Raw genomic sequence first — 22,399 nt, 5'->3', positions numbered from 1 at the left:
AAGCTACAGGTCTCTGTAGTTTTAATGGATGGTAGACTGAGATCTGAGACCTTGTCATACATGATAAGCAAAGCAAACCAAAAGACTGAACATAACAAACAATTGTGCCTCTATTTTGACTGAGGACTATTGACATTTTATCATTTTGTAAATTAGGCTTCTTAAACATATAAATCTGGGCAAAAATAAATTTTATTACCAGCAACTATAGACATCACATCATATATACCAACATTTAACAGGTCCTTTGATCCTCAGGAAGGATCTTTCTAGAGCTTGAATTAGGCTTCAGACTGTATCTCATCCAACCCAGACAGCCATGAGAGAGCAAATTGAAACACAAGGTATAAGAGAGCCATCCTGTAGAGCAGCAACCATGAATTCTATCTCCTGGTATCAAAAACAAAGCAAAAGGTAGTGGTCAGACAAGATAGGCCAGGCTGGGCCAACCAGGAGAAACACAGTTCAGTACAATTGGACTTCCCTGTGCCATCAACAGCCTCCTCAAACATGACTTTCTACTGTTTTCTTGAGGACTTGGGCTTGCTCTGCTCAAACGACCAAAGAAAGTACTCCGGCCCTTCGTGGGCCTGGCAAGCATTAAGGAGGATTATAAACGTGCTAAGGAGTACAGTAGGTTGCCTAACACACCTCTCTGCTCTCACACAGGACCAAACATACCTATGCCATTCCTGGCAGTTATTTGTCCAACAGGAGAACCCATACCAGACATTGAATACAGACATCCAGTGAGGGGATAACTAACCTCCCCATAACCACATTGGTAAGTACTGACTTTCTGTCAGATGTCCTATTCTAAGGCAGCTTATCCTGTAGGATGGCAACCTTAATTTGCAGCTGACTTGTCTGGATCAGGACTACTGAGAAATTGATTGTTATGATGATATTTTCATAATATTCAGCAAATCCAAGACAGATATTTTAAGAAATGTACATATGGTAAGAACGCATTTTATTGCATTTCCAGCCTTTTCTCTGCTACCAAGAGGGTTAGAAACTGTCTGCACTTTCTAACTGCAAGCAGTACGAAATTCAGTACATTTGCAAGAGTACCTGCTTACATGATTTCCTCTCCTGTATTTTGACTTTTACAAGTAGTAGATCACCTCAGTAGCAGTCAAGACAAAACCTAACAACACATCTTACCTTTCACCTACGTGCAAGGAGTATATTAAACTAAAGCAAACTATGGAACATTGCTGCTGTCCAAATAAGAAATTAATGAAGGACTTAATTACTTTTATGAAAACTAGGCCATAACCAGAATGGTTTTCCTTCTTTAAAACAAATGAAATATTTTTTTTCCTGAATAACCTCCTGCTAGCTTCTTGGGTAGGAAAAAAGTATCCTGCCCCACGGAAACTAGGCAGCCTTTCACATTGTGAGACAAGGACAAGTTCTACACAGAATGTGAACCAGCTTGTGTCTGTAATAACTGATAGCTGTTTACTGGTCTCCTATTCAGTCTTGGATGATGAACTGGCTACTCAGCCCTATTGAGGTGCCACTCCCCTGTGCAAGCTGAAAGCCAGTCAATGATGAGACAGAAAGAGTCATGTGGATTATGTACTGAAACTCATAAAACAGGGAGAGCAAAATCAGTCCTCATACTGAGGCTGCCATTCCTGGCATGGTCACGTAAAAATCTACATGTAGCTTGACAACCTACATGTGACTTTCCTGCCAGAAGCAGGAAACATGATGAATGCACAAGAAAAACATGGAAGGAAGCAGGTTTATAGGTCTGGAAAATCCTCCATTTACCTTTTCAAGTGGTTCCAACTTCTCATTCATATTAAACACAATTCTGAGCTGTGTTTCCACAGCATTGCTAAAACATATTGCTTTAGGGAGTAGACATTCCCTTTAACAACCTCTGCTCAATACCCTGCAGAGAATAAATAGCGCAGTGTTACTGCCAGTTCAGAAGAAGCAATGCCATACAGGAAATAATGCACACTTTTAATCTCCCAAACATCCTATTTTTCTGCAGTTATTTAAAATTTTAATATAAACTGCAGAAAATGCCCAGTATTTGCGGCTTGCTTTTGTGTGATCTCACCAGGTCCTTCTCATTATAATCATGGAAAAAGTCATTTAAATACATTCACTGAATATCAGTTTCGCAGCACCCACTGAGGAATCTCTATTTTAATGTGCAGCAGAAAAACGGCAAAGCACAGAATTCTATTTATCCAGGAGTGTTTGAGTAGCAGAATGAGCTAGGTTTGACAATGAAATCCTGAGCCTGGTTCTTTACAGGGTGCATGCTTCTACATGCTAGCCTCAATATATGACTAAAACTGTTTGAGCTGGAAAATTCACTCCATTTGCCCTTTATACTGCAAACAGTGATGACTAACTATATCACTGAATCAAACATACAGTGCTGATGCAATCACACCTGGAAAACTATGCCCTGTGCTGAGCACTGTCATTACCAATGAAGAGATGCAGGTACCCGTAAGAAAGGGAAAAGATTATTAAAGAGGTGGCACAATTGTCTTAGAAAGACTAGGAGAGCTAAGTGACACTCGGCTAGGCCAGCATGAAGAGTGGCAAGTTTATTGAAAGCCCTCACTTGAACTCTGCACTGTATTTAGAGGACCCTGGCTGGGAGGGTGTCTCAAAGCAGCAATATTCCAGGGGCAGGTGGCCTCCAGGATGTGTGTGTGTATCTTATTTCACGGAGACACCAGGACACCGACAGGATTTACTAGCAACGGCGTAAACTAATTTCTTCAATAGTACTGTGAGAGGGAAAATATACCAAAGGAAAATGCTGAGGGTCTGAAACTAAGGCACACCCTTAAATTATCTAGGTCCAATTGCTGGTGAAACCTGTGAGAGATCATCCAAACATCTGAGGCATCATTTGCCACTGTGACCAAAACACTTACAGAAAAAATCCAATTTACTTTCATGAGTCTTCTGATGCCCAAATGCAAATAGAAGTGTAGTTAGTTGCAAATTTTCATGCTTTTGAAGAGACTGCTATCTGCTGTTTTGCAAAGAAGGGAAGACGGTAGAATTCATACATTACAAGTGCTGTAGACAAGTGTCCAAATACAAAAGCTACTCAAGAAAAAAAAGGAACAATTTCAAAGTGACTAAGAGAAGTTCAGTACCAGCTACCTTATGGTAACAAGCACAAAGCAGAAGAGACCAGCTCTACATAAGGAAAGCAGGGAGGCTAATGAATGACACTAATTAGGACTAAGAACACATATAATACCTGAACTCCAAACAAGAACCTGCCCCACCCAAGTTATCCTCAGGTAAAGTTTCACACACTGCTGACCTGTGAAAGGACTGAAGAGGTGCCAAGCTTATACTCACTTCAGTCAGTCCCCAAGAGACCTGGCCTGGCTTTGAACACATCATTAAAAAACAAAAACAAACCCCACAGTGTTCAGTCATTCTGGACAACTCTTTGAGCATCATCTTGTTTCTGAGGCATAGTTAAGCCACAAGATCCTCATCTTTATCAATGTTTTAATTCCTGTTTGCTTACCACTGGACAGATTCCTGCATTCAGTCAGTTAGTACTGTGTAGATATCTGCAGAGCAGATAGTCTTTATTTTTGAAGGGTTTATATATTATGCATAACTCATTCCACATAATTATACAGAGTGCTCTCATTTCTGGAAATGACTGCTCTTCTTGTTCCATGTGGAAGTAATAAGATACATTATAACAGGTTCCACAGACTGCAGGAACAGCATGTATACAATGCACTGATGAAATTACAAGCAATCCCTCTCAAATGATTTCTCATTTAAGTTACTGGGAAACAAGATGTGCAGACAAGAGAAGTTTCCTTCAGCACAGTGCCCACTGATCTTGCTCCATTAAGAATGAAAGATTTTGCCCTGTCTAGATTTCCCACCTCTTTTCTCCTATATTTCTCAACCTGACCCCTCCAAATGCCTGTCAGCACCAGCCTTGACCACTCAGTTACCTATATCTCTCAGTCTTATCTCATATACCTTTTTCTCTGTTCTCACTATAAAGGGAACACTGTCTACATTGTGATTCATAAGAATATTCCTTTTTCTTTTCCAGTAAAAAACTCTACAGTAAAAAACTCTCCAGGAAGAATTATCTTAGAAATCAGTCAGCTGGTAAGCTATTGTTTTGCTCTGATGTTTTGAAAAAAATAAATAGTGGAATTAATACCATTTGCCTGTATCTGTAACTTGTGTCCTCCACATGCAGTCTGCCCGCCTGAAGAAGGTTCAGAAGAAAGGTGTTGAAGCTTCCGCATCCTGCAGGCTCATAGACATTGTGGGAGGCTGTGAATGTGAACACCCAGCTGGGCACAGGCAAGAGACATTTGGCTGCTGGCATGCAGGTGCCATGCTGACATGCCTCCAGGCCTTCTCATGCCAAGGTAACAGCTTACAGCTCTAAGCCTCTGGCTATTCACATGCTTGGCTCTCAGCTTGGACAGCCTCCACTAACAGCCTTGCCCTTCTCTTCCAAAGTAAGTACTGGGATACCTCAATTCCCCAACAAACAGTAATGCTGCTGTCCAGAGGGGACAGTGTTGATTATCAGAAATTGTGACAGCTTCATTCCCTCTCTCACTGCTAAAATAGTTTAGTTACTGCATACATTTGGGACTCTTACTGACAGTGCACTCGCATTACAATAATCCTACCAGACATTTTGCAATGTCAAATAAGCAAGCAGTCTAGAAGCATTACTAAGCAAATTCCACAAAACATGGTAATCCTTTCTTTCACCAAGTAACAGGAGCTTTCACATGGGTGACCCTAGCTTTGCACCAGGTAACCCAAAGGTTGGTTCACAGAGCCATCCAAAATATTTTTTATCATCAACTTCTAATCTGATTTAGGACTACAATTGCTGTAAATCCCCAAACCTAACTCAGTGGTAAGAGCATACTTACCACTGTAAGTGGTAAGAGTAGTGGTAAGACCCACTGCTTCTGTTCTCTTGCACCCTTGACCTGCCGGCACAATGGTATTACCTTTTCCTCTAATGCCACCATCATCCCTGAAGTGCTCATGATTCCTCATTCTTTATGCATGCAACCCAGGCATATTTACAAACAAATCAAATAAAAAGGGGATTTGTTTTGAAAGCTGTGTTTATCCTGCAAACTGTAGTTTTTCAAGGAAGCACACCATACTGCTCAGTCTCCGTCAGAAGACATGAATCAAGTCTCATAATGCCTCAGCACAAACACAGCACAACGTCACTGCTACAGCTTCATGCAATGCCTTACTCAGCCAAGCAATCACACGGGAAATTTGAAAAAGGCCCTGCTGAAGACAACTCAGTAGAAAACCCGAAATGAAAAAAATTTGAAATTAAATGAAAAAAAAAGGAAAAAGCCTTAATGAAACAAATAGAACAAATTGCAGTCAAATGCATCTTCAATCTGTTTCTGCTCTCCTCAGTAATTCCACAATTTATTACCTATGACAATTCACACTAATCTCCCATTAATCTGGAACACTGAGAGTAGACACTATTGAATATCATATGGGAAACAATCCTCAAGATATAAATACCATGTTTCATGTAAATTTTTACTTCAGCAAGACTTGGCTTCCCTTCTCTCCATTGGTTTCCTTAGATTTGACCAACTCAAAATTAAAATAACTGCACAACAAAGAACCCTCACAGAGCATACATCAGAGGAGGCAGGAAAATATCAAAAGAAAGACCAACAGACTTGCTCAGAACACCATTTAGAGAATGCCATATTGATATATTTGGATAGCAGCCAGTACAACACTTCATATAACTTCATCCTTACTATTTCCAGGAAATAAAGAGATTTTCTGCAGTATTTGTACTGGTACCACATAAACCATTTTTTCCTATAGTAATTGTGGATCTTATAGGAGAAATAATGTGAAGACAAAAATGTCCAAAAACTGACTTGTATTTGAAACCATGAGCTGAAATGGCAACAGTTACCTAACAACCTCTTGGTTTAACAAGACTTCCCTTTCCAAGTATCTTCTAAGTGTAGCTTTCTTTTTTCTCAACCTGCACAGATATGACAGATTTCTGAAAAGTAGCAGAAACAAATTAAAAGTCTGTCAGGTTGGTTTTTTCTTTTCTTTAGAGAGGCCTCACATCAGTCAGCTGCATACTCATCCACAGATCCTTTGCTTCCATTTCTCTCCAAAGATTCATATGGACAAGGCAAAGCACAGATCCTCCCGCTACCTCCTCCCCCACCACAGAGAAAGGTACTCAACCTTTTCAACCGTGTTTCCCTTCCAGCTCCATTGCCTTACCAGTATGCACTGGCTATTAGCCCATTTCCCCTTATCTGAAGCTTTATCTACCCAACCTGTTCTATTCGAATGCTTCAGGCATCCATTTATGAGCAGACCTTGGGATATTCCTTCAGTCCAAACTCCAGCCTCTACATACTACCTCCAAGCCAGTAGCAGCTGCAATGTGTAACTTGTAACTCTGAACCATGAAGGGCGCCAGGATGAAGTACAGTGTTAAACTGTAGCCAAAGAAATATGATGTCTCCGCACAGTTTTTGAGCTAAACATCAGAGAGCATGTCATTCTGAACACCTCCTTTGGACGTGCTGCATCTCTGCTAGATGCTATCAGAGAACGTGGCCATACTCTTCAAAGCAAGAAGAGGAAGCCCATCACATTTTACATGGCAATCTCCACTCATTCAGTGAGAGAGGGGTTGGTCAATCCAGAGGTTATGGCGCTGGCTGCTACTGTGGCAGGAAGCACTTCAAGAAACCCTGTGTAAGTCAATGCTCTGTACGGGTCTGAGATCTCTGCCTCTAAGATGGGATGCCTGCCTCACAGCTGGGATATGAACCTGAGCTGGGTTCATCCTCCTCAATTTAATAACCAAAAAGTGCAAGAAAGAGCAGTTTAGTTGTGCTCTATAAATAGCCTGATCTTTACTTTGGGTGTTCAGAAAGAACAGGAATTTCCATATTAAATAATTCACATGTATTCAATACCAGAGGGAAGGAATTAACTTGTGTTCTGTGTTTACACAATGCTTAACATGACTGCCAAAAATCTAAATGCAAATAAATTAAACAGATGAGTGAAAATTAATACTCTGGAGAAGTATACAAAAGTTAAATGACAGATAGTTTCAGAACACAGGAGACCACTGAGGATCTTTCCCTAATGACCTTCCTTCCTAGAGATGATCATTCTGTTAAATTTTTATATAAAAAGAGAAAAACAGAGAGAGAGAAGAAATCTAAACATAGCAGAACTCTTTGCAAGTCACATATATTTAGTTGTTCCCTCCAACAAGAAGCATCTCAGGTTCTCTTTAAATGGGTCAGGAATATATTGGCTGCACCTGAAAGTTTCAGGGACTGTGAAAGCCTTAAAATCTGTTGTAAATCCTTAAAGAGAACTCATGCAAAGTTAATTGGTACTCTCGAATCGTCATGTCTAAATTATTACTTAGTATTAAATATTTGAAGTGGAAGATTTTCAAGGACTGTTGCAACTTTGGATGAATATTAGGCTGAATTCACTTGAAACCTTGTTGGGGACAAATAACCTGCTTTCTAATTATGAACAAAGTATTAATACCTTTTTTTCCTGTCAGTAATTTTATGTTTTGCTGTTGTCTCCAGCTACACACATACAAATACCCACACAGCTGGAATGGAACAACACTTAAATTAAGGTAAGGAAGTTAACACAAGTGGTGGCTGACAAACCCAAATGCAATAGCTAAGTGTACAAAAAAATAAGTGCAAAACTAAGTCATCTTTCTAAATATGAATAGGTGGAATTTTATGAAATATACAGGAAGCCAAGAAAACAGTGTTTTCCAAAAATCAATGCAAAACCACAGCAAAGCCAGTTTTAGATAAATACAACATTCCTTTTGTGTCATACCAATAATCTATTTCTCACATGAACATTATCAAAGGCTGAACAAAGGCAAATCAAGGGATAAATCAAGGGATTTATCACTAAATTGAAGAAGATACAAACTTTTTGAATCTATTATATTAAAAACAGGAGAATGTGCTAAAAATATTTTAACAGGTATACATACTACTTCTGAATTCTCAATTTACTTAAAGCTATAATATCTAAAAAAAATCTCTGGAGAGTTTTACACTTGTCTTCATGTCATGCAAGAAAATATTTCTTCTAGAATCCCTTTTGGAGGTGCCAGGCATGTGCATAAAACAGAGGTAGCAGACAAGAACATGTGTGGTCTGATCATTCACACAGAATTTTTCTGTGATTTACAGTAGTGTAGTGATTCAACAAAATATATGCATTACTGGTTGATACATCAGGATAGAGTTAATGCTTAGTTCTAATGAGCCCACAGTAAAGAAACACCATTAAAGCTACCTACCTCTTGAGAGCAGGAATGTACAGAAATTGTAGGATTTCTTGAAACGTGGTTTACACAAAGTGAAATTCAACATCTGAAAATGTTACACTATCCTAAGCTGTTTTGCAATATCTGTTATGCAATAACCATGCTAAACGTAGTTGCTGTTCTCATTCTGGTAAACTTGAATTTCAGAGTTAATTGTAATTGTTTTTTGAAATAAAAGGTGTTTGTATAAATATAAGGATGCAATTACTGAGATAGCTAGAAATCCAAGAGATTTATGTACGTAACGCATCTCTTGAAGAAAAGATGCTTTCCTTATTATTTTTTCTCTCCCCAGCTCCACAGCACTGGAATGCACAACTCTTTTTGCGAAACAAACCCTCCCTAGTCCAAGTTTTAAGGAGAATCTGGAGGGGTAGAGGTCTAATCAGAAAGCTAAAAATTTTAAAGTTATTTCCCAAGATGCTCCAGCATAGCTGGCAGCATGTAAACAGTCACTCATGTACGACTGCTCCTCACTAGAATCTTATGGACCACCCTGCCTGAATGTAATAGGCTATTGTGAAAAGCTATTAATAAACAGACCCACAAATTACCTAGAAAACAGATAAAAAGAAATTGCTTAGAGGCACCCCTACAGGAAGAATTCTTGAAGTGGTAATATGAGCTTTCCTTCAAGGGTTTTATTGAGGTCAGTGAAAGAGCACAGCATCTTCTTTCAGGGATTTAAGTAACATTGCCAGTAGTTCACAAAAGGTTTGGGTTTTCTCACAGGCCTAGAGAATAAAAAAAGTTAAGGCACAATTTCGAGTTCACAGGTTGGTGTTTGTTATCTCCTATGCCTTCTCTGTATCAGCTCATTTCCACTCAGGTAGCACATCAGAACATACCCTAGCTACTTTGACAAAATATATGGGGCAGGTACAGGACAGGCTGTTATTGTCAGGGCAAATTACTAAGCAGTTCATCTTGTCAGTGACATCGAACTTTCCTACAAGGCAATGCTGCTCCTCTCCCATGGCATTATTGCAGGTGCCTAAGGTACTGCTGGTTAGGTTCCAAGTTCAGAAGATATACTGATGTCACTAAGCTGTATAAAGTGATATTCAATTATAGGGTGAAAGATATGTGCCAGATCGTATTCCTTGCCTCATCATCAGATAAAGAATCCTGCTTTTTTGACTGAGCCTTTCTTGAAGACTGCTGCCTCAGGTTGACCCCCACGTTTGTGCTAGAAGTGACTGTGACTTGCACTCAGGCAATTCCACATGCTTGGTAAAGAGGGTCAGCCCTTGGCCTATGGTCTCCTTAAGCAATTGGCAGGATACAGCGATACAGACAGCTGGCACTGCTTTTCTGCAAAGTAGCTGAATTTCACTTGGGCAGAAGCCATTGTCATCCTTTGTAAAAGCCCATTTGAGGACTTTAAGCAAGTATTTCCAGTTTGCATGTCCAGAGGTTGCAGTAACTATGCCCTTCATAATTATGGAAAATAAACTTTCTCTGTTGGAAAACCATGCTCTTTACTAAGGTGAAAACCCGGGTGGACAGCAAAATATACAAAAAAAGAATGGCATAAGCATTCATGAGAGCAGCATTAGCAATGCAGAAGCTGCTCTTTTATCCTAGGTGGTAATGTAATGTTTCAGAAGGCATTATTACTTCATGATAACTCTACTTTCATTGTATATAATGATTAATGCTAATTGCCTTTGTACTTCAGTATTTTCCAGAGAACACTTTGGCTTCCAATGAATACATTAGTGCCTCATTGCTCTAAACACCCTCCTTACAACTTGGCCTATAACACAGAACTAGATACAAAGCAGTAGAGATGGGCATTGTTTTCCTTGTTTTGATTTTTCTGGGAGATAAGTTTTTTTTCTGAAGTGAAGGAGAAAATTATTCAATAACTTTCACTTTAATCTAGCCATGAGTAGTATTCTAAGTCTTCTTAATGCATCTACAATTCCAATTCTCTGTTAGATTGGTTTAATGTTAGGACTGTGATCAAAGATTATATTTTCTTCTGTATTCCCAGGCTTTCCCAATAATGTAGACTGACAGAGAATAGATAAAAAAAAAAAAGCCTTTTCTGTTTTTTACGGGAACTATTTTATCCCTGATACTACATCATCCCACTATCCTCAGATATCCTTTATGTAATGATCCACATTAAAATACCTCTATTGGATTGGCTTTGACTGTAAGCCTTGCTCTCTCTTTTGCTTCCTCAAAACTCCTCTTTTTTAAATATTCTCCTACCCCCACTGAAATCTTATTGCAAGGGAAGTAAAGTACGTCAACAGATTGCCTAGGGAGGTGTTGGGGTCTCCAACATTAGAGGTCATTAAAAACAGATTAGACGGTATCTGTCAGAAATAGTTTATGTATTGCTTATCCTGCCTTAAGGCAGAAGGACAGACTAGATGATTTTCTTTCATGTTATGACTGTCAATAGTATTTCTGTACCTACAACACCTAAGGATTTATGAAAAGAGTAATCTCATATTTCTTTGGGTCAAAGATTTACGTTTGTGGTCTCTAAGATATTGCAGCAGTTCCCAATTACCATGCTAGATAACAGTAATATCTTGAATACCTGAATGAAGCAATTGTTCATTAAGAATTAACTTTGATAGCAACAACTCATAAGGCTGAAATGATCCTCTGGTCAAAGGAAGTGTTCAAAGGGAATGAACCATCTCAGTTTTCTTTAAGACCATCTCAGACCTTATTTAAGGTTCTGCTAAAGGACTAAAATGGGATTACAAGGGTCTCAAGGCCTTTCCTTGATGATGTGATTTTCCTCTGTGTTGGCAGACCACCAAGCCGTATGCCTCCTTCAAAAGACTGCCATGGACTGACGGCATGTAACTGGTATGGTGATCATCTGCAAGGTAAGCATTTCATATGAAACATGATGGAGAATAATTACTCTTCTAAACCAGCATCTCAATGCTATGGGATACACAGAATTTGTGTAAATTAATACAAATTAAACAATCTTTCCATAGCAACTCTATTATCAGAATCAGTTATTTCTATTATAAAATATTGACCACATGGTCATTGATAAACAAAACCAGTCTTAAATTCAGCAGTGAAAAGCTGAGTTTCCATCTGCACATTCCCTACTTGCTTCAAGTCAAAACTTCAACAGAGGGACGTGATTCAGTGAAGCTGTTGGCTCGTTGCACATGAAATTATTTTTTGCTGCTTCTTTACCAAGAACAAATCACACTGTAAATTTGATGTGAGGCAAGTGAATAAACCTTGATTTAGGTAATTCCTTACCTGAAATTTCTACTGCAGGCAGCAATAGACTCAGGCATTTGTGCCACACACACACATACACAAACACACACATACTTTTACAGAAGAGATTTCCAGCTTCAACTCCAACAACTATGCAAAAGGTCGGTGTTTTCCACAACTTTGCAGAAAGCTTCTGTGTAAGTCTCTCCAAGATGGAAAGTTATCCTCCTACACCAAAGAAACAAGACCTCAACAACAGTGTTTTCAATCACAGTGCCTGAAGTTATTCAGAGACTCAGATCTTAAAATTCTCAATATTATGTGAGTCTAGTAGTAATGATTTATGCACTTACTTATTATTGGTCAGACAATATTATTTCGATGAGAGAGTCTCTTGGAATTAGGCACAAGTAATTCGCAAGAAGGATGTATCAAAACTTGCGTCTGGGCCTTCAGTGGAAGACTGTCTGGCTCTCCTTGGGGTCCCAGCTAACCTTGCACTGGATAGAGTTTCTGAAGGTGAAACAAATTAGTGTCACACCAGGGTAGTCAATGGAGAAAGTGAAGGATCGCTTTTTCTCTGGCCCAGTCACATTTAATCTCAAGTGAACTACAAAGGCTGAATCTACAGTGTGATGGTTAGAGCATTTAGGAGACTGTAACTCAAGAGAAGCTTGAAATCTGCTAGAGATCTGTGCTGCTGTCTCCAACATGCACCTAACTGCTAGCCAATTTGTTCAGTATTAATCCATGTTTCCTAATCCTCAGTTTTCACATATCTCTTCTCCCTTGTCATTACTCTTCATGTGAATAAATTCAGAAGATCTCTTCAGTTCTGCCTCGGGAGACAAGAGCAACACACTGACAGTTTTCTGTGAAAGAGAATTCTTGTTTTCAAGAACTCAAGTCAATTGCAGAGTTAAATTTAGGACCATATCCATGAATATTCACTAGTACTTCCAGGCATTTATACCTTTTCAATACCTGCTTTCATTTTACTTTTTCAGATCCAAAGCTAGATAGACTGTACAGAATCCAATGTACCATATTTGAGGGGTTGAAGGGCACCTGTGATTTATTTCACAACAGCTAATTAGGATCTCTGCTTTTTGGACTTCACCTGCATCCTTCTGCCAACACAATTCTTTATGTCATGCCAGTAATGCCATCAGAATGTCAGGAGAGATTAATTTGCTTCCCTGAGATTAAAGCAGTGAACACATCAATTTAATCCAGAGTTTTGTGAGGCGGTCTCTTAATCAACAACAAGAATAGTTATGCACTAATAAGAATTTTATAATTGCTAAGCAAAAGATGGGGAAAAAAAGGCTTTTCCAGTTTGGCAGGTTTGCAAATAGCTCCTGATAAGAACAAACAAAGTGTTTCTACTGTTCTTATCAGTGCTTCACTTCAATATATGTCTTGCTTTGTCAACAGGAATAATTCAGCTGAGCCTTAGAAATGTGACTCTCAATACATACAACTCTACCAGAAAACCCTCTCCCAGAGTTTTCTGACAGTAACTGCATTGCTCTGGTGCTCTGTCAGGTAAATACATATGGTACGAGAGCCTTGAACTTTGAATTAAACAGGTATCTAGTGCTGTGTACCCTGGAGCTGATGACATCTTGCATTAGTGTGGCAGGTAGGGAAACATAGGCTGCCAGGCCTGGCAGCTTGCAGGAATTCCTCTGACTCTGTTCCTCACTGCTGTTTTGTAGGAAAGACAAATGGCCTACAATACAGAGAACACTCAGTAACATAGCATTAACCTATGGTAGTAGGGGAATGATTCTCAGAAGTTTGGAAGTTTTAAAAAGACTCTTTTTTCCCCCCCACTGTATAGTGCTAAGATTACACTTCCTTTCTCTATTCATATTGTTCACAGAAGTCCTTTCCTAACAAAACTGTTTCAGAGTCACTGCACTCTTTCACCCCCTCGTATGTCTACACCAGCACAGTAAAAATCAGCCTCTGTGTACAACAGCACACTAAGCCCTGATAGATCCTCTTCCTCCTCTCACTCACAACATAGTCTTCACAGCAGCCTGAGTGGCCTTTGAAGAGAAAAAAAATGCAAACAGACTGTCCTTAATTTGTTTTCTGAACCATTCTTTATTCCAAATTACTACTGATAAACATTTTCATACCTGAGGATCCTGTATTGCTTAGCCTATTCAATCATAAGTTTCAATGATTTTTTTTGTCCCCTTGGAGGGTTTGCTCGATGTAACAGAAGATGAGGCTTTTAGAATTAGGAGCCAGCCTAGTGCTCTTGAAAGTTACAAATCAATAGAGGTGTCATGAAACAGCCTGGCACTGTACAAAAGCACCAGCCTGCTCTGCTGCTGCATCTCAATTGTGCTGCCTGACACACCTGCTGTCCTAGTCCTGCTTTTCCCTTGAGGCAAGCCTGCTAATGTGCTAATTTATATGGTGCATAACAGGGGATTTGGAATAGAGGCCTTAGAGACTCCTTTTCACCTGGTGCCTTATTAGGGATTTGAGCCCACTTTGCCGGAGATGAAAAGCCAATGACTATAACTCATTTGTGTCATTTAGTTCTCAATAGGTAGCCAGTTAGTGAATAATAGACTTGCAATGACTTTGTGCAGGTCATTTTCTTTAACAGATGTTCCTTTGTGAAGCTGCTATCCCATCAGTTTTGTGGGTTTTCTCTGTGCATTAACTATATATTCAGGAGCTATTTATTCCTTTGTCATTAAACAAAATCAAACTAATTACCTGTTAATAATAAAAAGGCAACAATTGCATATTCTGCATTTCTCCAATATTTCTGTGGATTTCACACTCTCCTATTTCCAGAGGCAGACTGGCTGCAAATGAGAACTCTTACTGTTTTGTTAATGATAAGAGAGACAAAGAAAGGTTTGGCTGGCATTCTGGAAAACTTCTAAGCCTCTCAATAATCACAGAGTCACAGAACAGTTGAAGCAGGCAGGGACCTAAGGAGATTGTCTATTCTAACTCTCCTGCTGAAAGAAGAGTCAGCTAGAAAATTATGTCCAGGACCATTTCCAGTTGAATTTTGAGTATCTCCAAGAATGGAGACTCCATAAACTTTCTGGAGAATCTGTTCCAGGGTACAATACCAATGAAAAAGCCTTTTTCTAATGTTTAAATGGAATGTCTTGTATTTCAGTTTGTGACTGTTGTTTTCTGTCCTCTCACTGAGAAAAGTCTAGTTCTGTTTTCTTTATTCCCTCCCAAGAGGCATTTATGCACATGGATATAATACGAGGTTAAACAATCTCAACTTTTACAGCTTCTCCTCACACAAAAGGTACTGCAGTCCCTAAATCTTAGATGAACTTCAGTGAACTCACTCCATTATGTCCATATCTCTCTTGTACTGGGGAACCCAGAAACAGACACAGCACTACAGATGTCATCTTATCAGGGCTTCGCCTTCGACCTACTGGTGACACTCTTCCTAATGCAGGCCCCAATGCCACAAGGGAACACTGCTGGCTCATTCATCTTGGTGTTCACCAGGCCCTCCAGGCCTTTTTCTGCAAAGCTTCTCAAGTACATCTCCAGCACATATTGGTACATTCACCCAAGATGCAGAACTTTGCTTGAACTTCATGAGGTTCTTTTCTGCCCATTTCCTTAGCCTGTCAGAGTCTATCTGAATGGGAGACAACTATCTCGTGTACAAACCACTCCTCCCAGTTTTGTATCATCACCAAACTTGCTGACCTTACACTCTGCTCCATTATCCAGGTGGTTAAGGAAGACACTAAGAAGCATTGGACCCCAGGGCACACCACTAGTGACTGGTCTCTGGCTGTACTCCATGCCACTGATCACAACCCTTTGAGCCTCACAATTCAGCCAGTTTTAATTCACCTCACTATGCATCTATCTAGTCCATGCTTCAGTAGTTTGGCTGTGAGGATGTTATGAGAGACAGCATTGAAAGCCTTACTGAAGTCAAGTTAAACAACATCCACTGCTCTTGCCTCACTCATGAAGAGAAGTCACATCATAGAAGGCTCTCAGGATGGTCAGACATCACTCCCCCTTCATGTATCTGACAACTCCAATCACATCTTTGTTCTTTTTATGTTTGGAAATGGTTTCCAGAATTATTTGCTACATCACCTTTCAGGGACAGAGGGGAGGCTGATTGTCCTGTAGACACTCAGATCCTCCCTCTCATCATTCATGAAGACACAAGGCATATCTGCATTCTTCTGTCCTCAGGAATCTCACCCAATTGCTGTGACTTTTCAAAGACAGAGAGGCCACACAATGATATTGGACTCCCTCAGCACTCATGTGTGCATTTGCTCAGGTCCCATGGACTTGTGTATGTCCAGTTTGTTTATATGTTCCCTAACCTGATCCTCCTTCAGCAAAAGTAGTCTTCCTTGCTCCTGTTGGTTTCAACAACTTGGGATTCCTGAAGACAAGTCTTACCAGTAAAGACCAAGTCAAACAAAACATTGAGTAACTCGGTCTTTTCATGTTCTTTGTCAAAAGGTCCCAATCCCATTCAGCACTGGGCCCATATTTTCTCTAGTTCTTCTTTTGCTACTGATCTGCTGGCAGAAACCTTTCCTGTTGCCCTTCCTGTCCATCATCAATTTCAACTCCAGGTGGACTTAAACATTCCTTATCCAATCCCTGCATATTTGGACAGTGTCTCTATAGTGTTCTCAAGGTCACCTGTCCCTGCTTCCAGTTCTGGTATGCTTCCTTTTTACATACTTTGAAATACTGCATATAGTAATATCTTAAGGAATGGTAATAAGAATTAAAGGTAGTTAGACAACTTCACAGGGTAGTTTCCTTAGGCACTTGAGATGGGACTTACTCCATCCAGTTTTAATGAACAGAAAGACATATATCAAGTATTCAGTAATCATCCCCTGAAATCAATCTCCAATTGATGAACAATCTCCTGGAGTCGACTGTCTCTCCTGACTGAGTACAGAAGTCCTGGCTGTTTTCATACAGTTTAGGCTATGTATCTAATTTTCAGATGACTAAAACAAATTCCATACCTCAAACTACACTGTTCCATATTGAGCAGCCAGGAAAAAAAAAAGTTGTGTTTATGTGTGTGCCCACTCATAAGCACACGCATCAGTAAAGATGCTGGAGAACCAAACCCCCCAGGTGGAAGATCCTTATTTTTGTGAAATTTGAAAAAGTAAGCCTGCACCAACACTACATCGCTGTATTAGAAATGGAGCCATTTAAGATTTCTCACATTTCTTCTTACACAGAAAAAGTTATGACATCTCATAAAGCTTCAACCATCCACTGTACAAAAGTGATTTCTGCTTAGTAGCAGTGAAAAATACAGAATACTGAAGACAGTGAAAACAACAATGACAGACAGGCTTTCTGTCAGCATTATATGGACTTAGATGCTTCTAACTTCTTGGAAATTAGGTTGGTATATCTGCGGCCTTCAGCTGGCCCAACATTTGAAATTCTTGCAATATAAAAGGTTAAGTGCTGTGCCTTCATTTTTTTTGTCCTTCATTTGCAACCCACATTCCTAGGTCAAGAAAAGCACTGATAGAAATACAGCTACACAGTTACACAAGAATTTTGCAGGTAAAGCTGGTTTAACTCTGGAGACAGGTGTAACAGTCTCAGCAAATGCATTACTGGAATACACAGAACTTGCTGACATCTCCATGGCTTTGAGAAGCTGTCTCAAAATTACTTCAGAAGGTCACGTGCTGTATCAGATGCAGAGCTTATACTATACTACTGGGGTTTCAGCACCTACCCCCCTGCTTCACCTCATGTACAGAAAAATACATTTGTTGCTTGTATTAGAAGGCCTGGGAACCATTCCTCACAGCGCTTCAGAAATAACATTTAAATATTTTAGGATTTAGCTGTGTAAAAGTCAGCAGGAAAATGGCAAAAAGCCTCATCACTGCACAGTGCATAAGACAGGGGAAGAGCTCAACATTTCAAGTCCAATCTTTAACTGGTGAAAGTTTGCTTAACTGATGCCCAAGGGATAAGACATTTTTTATTGTTAAAAGAAATCATCATGCTTCTTTCTTTGATACAATATTTGAATAACAAGAGGTTGAAACAAAAAATTTATGAGTAGTGATTGTTATAATGAAACCACAATGAATAAAATATTTAAGTTATGCACAATTCAAGTGTGTCTGGATATGAGGAGTAAGATTATTTCAAAATCTCAGGGCTTAGCATGAGTACAAGTGATCTGCGCAGAAAATTATGTATTTTCATTAACAATTGATTTTTATTCTCTGAGAGCCACTAATGCCATACATTTGGACAGTACAGGATGGTGCCCACAATTTAAACAACTCGAGAACTGTCCTGAATGAACTAGATTTATCCAATTTGCTGCCCCTTGGTTTGAACCCGAGGTGTAACAACAGTCTTAAAGGCCCGCTGTCAAGTGCTAACACAAAACCTTGAAGCTTGAGATTGTCTCTTCCAGATATTTTAAATGTGTGAGCCTGACAAAGATCTTAATGGAGCAGGGATATTGCATTTGCCACATTCTCCTGTCTGGAGAGGCAGATAACACAGAAGTACAGCTTGAGCACCAGGCAGGGGCATAGCCGATTTCAGAGGAAATTGTAACAAATGACGGCTTTAGCTTATCATTCCCCACAGGCTGTTGTGCTTAGCTGCTACTGTTCAGGTCTCAAGGTCTGTGAACGCATGACACCACCGTGATGACAGCCCGTCATCATGATACTTGTGCTCAGCAGCAGAATGTCACATCTACTGTAGTGATTTATCTCATGAACTGAACTCAGGAGCCCAGGTTGGGAGCTGCAGCCAAGTGGCACTTACAGCCACCCAGGACTAGGCTGAACACAGGCCGGCAGATCCCCCAAAGCAGATCTGTGAGGCCGGTTCAGTGGATCTAGCCTTGCCAGGAGGCCTTGCAAGAGTCATTTCAGCAATGAAACAGCGGTCAGCAATGAATGCTGGGATCCAGCTTAGCTTGCTTATAAGTAAAGTGGCCGTCCTCCCTGGCCTTCTCTGCAGTGAGAGGAGAGAGCACGCTCCTGAGGGCTATTTAGAGCAGGAACTAAATGCCCAAGGAGAAAAGCCTTTCTCTCCTCATTGACTCAGAGTGCTAACGCAGACTGGACTGCTGACACTGCACCTCGGCTTGGTGAGCAAAGTGAAGCTCACGCCCCATTGAAGACCTTGAGCAGGTCTGCAGAGCAATCCATTTACCCACTCAAGTTTCACATATGCACTTGGAAACCTGTGTTTTCCGATACCCAAACAAGACAAGAAAGCAGGGTTGAATTTTCAGGGATTGTGTAAAAAAGGAGACCAAACTGAGGCACTGAAAGCGATTTTTAGATAAAATGCCAAGCACAGATGAAGCCTGAGAGCTGCTTTACCTCATCTCAGTGTATTAATGCCCAAATCCAGATCTGTATTTTATAGTCACTGTTTCATGTAATTTCTTTTTTACATAGGAGCACAGAGTCAAAGGTGACACCTTACTCTGGAGCACTTCAGTACACCCTGCATTTCTGTATACGATGTATCTGCAGCTGGCTTTCCAAATAACAGTACTGTTGGATCCAGTGTAGTGGTAGTTTTGGATCCGATCTGGGGATTTTGCTGCTCCCAGGGGACATCTTTGGAGGCAGCAGGGCTTGACCTACAGTTGGGCATTCCATGCCCACAACTTGGCCTCTGAAAATTAAAGACCGCAAAGCTGAGCTCCTCCCATCTCCTTTTTTAAACTTTTTGAATCCCACTCAGTGAGGTCAGCACTTTCTGAAAACTAAGATGTTTTAAATATTCTGTGGCAAACAAGCTGGTTTTTGAAATATCAGGCTGTCCAGACTTGGAAGTAAATCCTATATCTCATGGCTAGGCTTTGCAAATGAAGATTTGGGACATCCCATATCTACTATTGATTAAAATGCATTAATTTTAATATTAGGCAACATCTTTTAGTGATCCCAGAGCATCTACCTATCACTATGTCTATGCTTATAGCAGTTCAGGGAGGCAACTTAATAGGTCAAACAGATCACGTGTAGTGATCTATGTTGCATGGAATAAAACAGTAGAAAAATAGGTAGATACAAGTTTACACGCAAAAAAGGGAAGGACATCAAAGTTGACAGCTAAAAGAAGTAAGATAAAACTGTCACTCATGTACATGCAACCTACTATTTTACACTGTCCTGCTCACTGCTTGTCACTTCACCCTGCTTTTTCATTTCACACTGTGAAAATTATGGCTCCTTACATTAGACTTCTAATGAATTACTCTGGGATCCAAATTCTAAGCAATACCCAATACACAGTGTTGCTGAAGTTCACCTCCACAGTCCTGGCACTCATTTAATACCAACATTACCCCTAGTGTAACTTAAATCTGTTCTAAATTAAGCTGGCTGGGTGAGTTTGGGAAAAAAAATAATTCCCTACAGTAGACCAAACCAAAATATTGCTTCTGGCCAAGCCACCCACATACTCTTTTTTCAAAGAAATCACTTGCACTGATGTCTTCTCCGAAGCGACCAAGCAAGTGTTTATTCAAATTTCCTAACTGTGTTTCCTTTGGGAGCGCCATGGCATCTTCTGTTGTACATTGTACCTTTTGCACTCGGATATAATTCACCCCATGTATTCTCCCCATTTTCTCCTGTGCAGAGGAACCGTCATGCTGGGACACAGCTTTGGCAGGTGGCAGTGCACCCCGGAGCACTGCAAGCTGGGGTCACTTCCTTGTACGTGGCCACAGCTACATTTCCTGCCAACCTGACATGTACATATGCAAATGAAGAAAAGGAAATACTTCCATCCTTGAGGGTTTTTTTCGACAAACCTGTATATCTGCCTTATAGTGGTCTAAAGTAGCGGACGTCATGACCTTTATAAGAATTAAAACAAAATAAAGTTACAACCTTCTACTTGTTTTTTTTCCCCCATTTTTTCTAATTGATAATCCAGGAATACCAGTGTTCATCTTCCTCGTGCTTTTGCAGTTCCCCTTAGATTGGCAGCTCCCCCATCCTTGCATTAAAGGTCAGAGTTGAAATAATTCTCTCAAAGGTATTTCTTCCTACAGAGGTTAATTAAAAAGAACAAAGGGCCAGATAGTCTACTGCCTTCTGTTTTGCATAGTCATTTGCAGATCTGGATCCATTCACAATCCACACAGGGATTCACAGCTCTTCAGACACCCTCCAGCATGGACAACCAGGCTGTATAAATACATGGGGCAGGATGGAGAAGACAACTACTGAAGCAGTGTTTAAATACTTAAAGATCATTATACTTGCCTGATTGACACAGAGGTGTTGGCAGGCAGCCTGATCACCGAAACAGCTCAGAGGAAGAGGTCATATGAGCTCAGCAGGGGATTTCAACTTTTGGGATTCTTAGCTCTTCTAAATTCATTTCACTGAGGAAAGGGACCAAGACTTTAAACCGTTCCTCCACAATGACATAACCTACTTCTTCTAAATCTGCCCCTAAATGTACAGGGCACAGCATAAAACCACTACCTGTGCAGAACCTCTTTCATTTTATATCAGTAGTCTCATATCATGAAAGTTTAAATGGCCATACAGTTGAGTAGCAATGGAGAATCAAAATAAAACAAATTTCACCTCTTACTTTAATTTGGTTTCACTTGCATGATTTCTCTGTCATTCTTCCAGTTGTCCAATCATCCACAGACTTTCAGGTTAAAAAAGACATTAATTTTGCATGCATGATGCACACAGGAAAAAAACCTAACAAACCACTACTTTAAAGAAGGAATATAAAGGGGGGCACAGGTGGGGGCTGGACAACACTTTTCCACAAACTGCCTTTGTTAGAAAAGTGGATTTTCAACTAACTTAAATATTTTCACAGACAAAAGCCTGAAAATCAAAAAATTTTTATTTGAAAATGCTTCCTAATATATCAAGCATATTGTATCGTTAGATCATATGCTCATTTTTCCAAGTTAACTGTGATGCACTTCAATTCTCAGCTTCAGTGATGTGAAAATCACCCTGGAAGCTGTAGACTGGCCAGGGAATATGATTTAGAGAAGGCAAAGGAAAAGGAAGTCCCCAGGATTACAGCACGCAAGGTGTTCTGACAGCTTTTTCAAATAGCAATGAAAAAAACCCACATGAAAAACACAAAGGTCTAGGACATGTGTGCTCCCTTTCTCCTGTGGGTTACTGTTTCCCCCGCTGCCTCAGAAGCACTATGTGTTCCTCAGCAGTGCTTTTTAGAAAGCATGGAAGCAGGAGCACAATCAATAATGGCATATTTTTCCATCTTCATGAATGAGCAATGGACAGCAGTTGAAGAGGGGATGTGATTCTATTCTCAACATTGTTCTCACTGACTTCTTCGCCACGATGAAAGAGTACCTTGTTTTCTCTGAGAGCAAGAGTTATTCTAGGGTGGAGTAGAAGCATAATCCCATGTGAATATAACCAGAATTCGGGAGAATATGAGAGCAAGAATGCTCTCAAAAACAGGATCAAAGAACAAGTGAAAAATAAAATGGAATCACTAATAGCACCTCATCTTTTATTATTTAAAAAATTTTGGCATCTGCAGGAAAAGAGACAAAACTGGCAACATTGCCACACTTACTGTTTCAGGGGAATTACGGAATCATGGTTTCCAGATAAAATTACTTTTTGTGAAGTCTGATATATTTTAAAGCTATTTGTAACAATTCATTTCATAATTCAAATGGCCTCTACACTACAAACAGCTAACATATTTATG

General features: G+C 39.9%; 1 long non-coding RNA gene across 1 annotated transcript; it reads right to left on the bottom strand.

Moving 5' to 3' along the window:
- Window positions 1–212: 212 nt before the first annotated feature.
- LOC108493936 lies at window positions 213–5,340 on the bottom strand. Its single transcript, XR_001873661.1, has 4 exons — window positions 5,277–5,340; window positions 4,202–4,317; window positions 1,786–1,909; window positions 213–390 (listed from the first exon to the last, which is right to left on the bottom strand). It is a non-coding gene; the product is annotated as an uncharacterized LOC108493936 (long non-coding RNA).
- Window positions 5,341–22,399: the final 17,059 nt, after the last annotated feature.

This window comes from Lepidothrix coronata, unplaced genomic scaffold (assembly GCF_001604755.1).
Source record: "Lepidothrix coronata isolate B3197 unplaced genomic scaffold, Lepidothrix_coronata-1.0 Scaffold21, whole genome shotgun sequence".
Classification (NCBI taxonomy): domain Eukaryota; kingdom Metazoa; phylum Chordata; class Aves; order Passeriformes; family Pipridae; genus Lepidothrix; species Lepidothrix coronata.
Note: the sequence above shows the minus strand (reverse complement) of the source record. Positions and strands in the feature narration are given on the sequence as shown.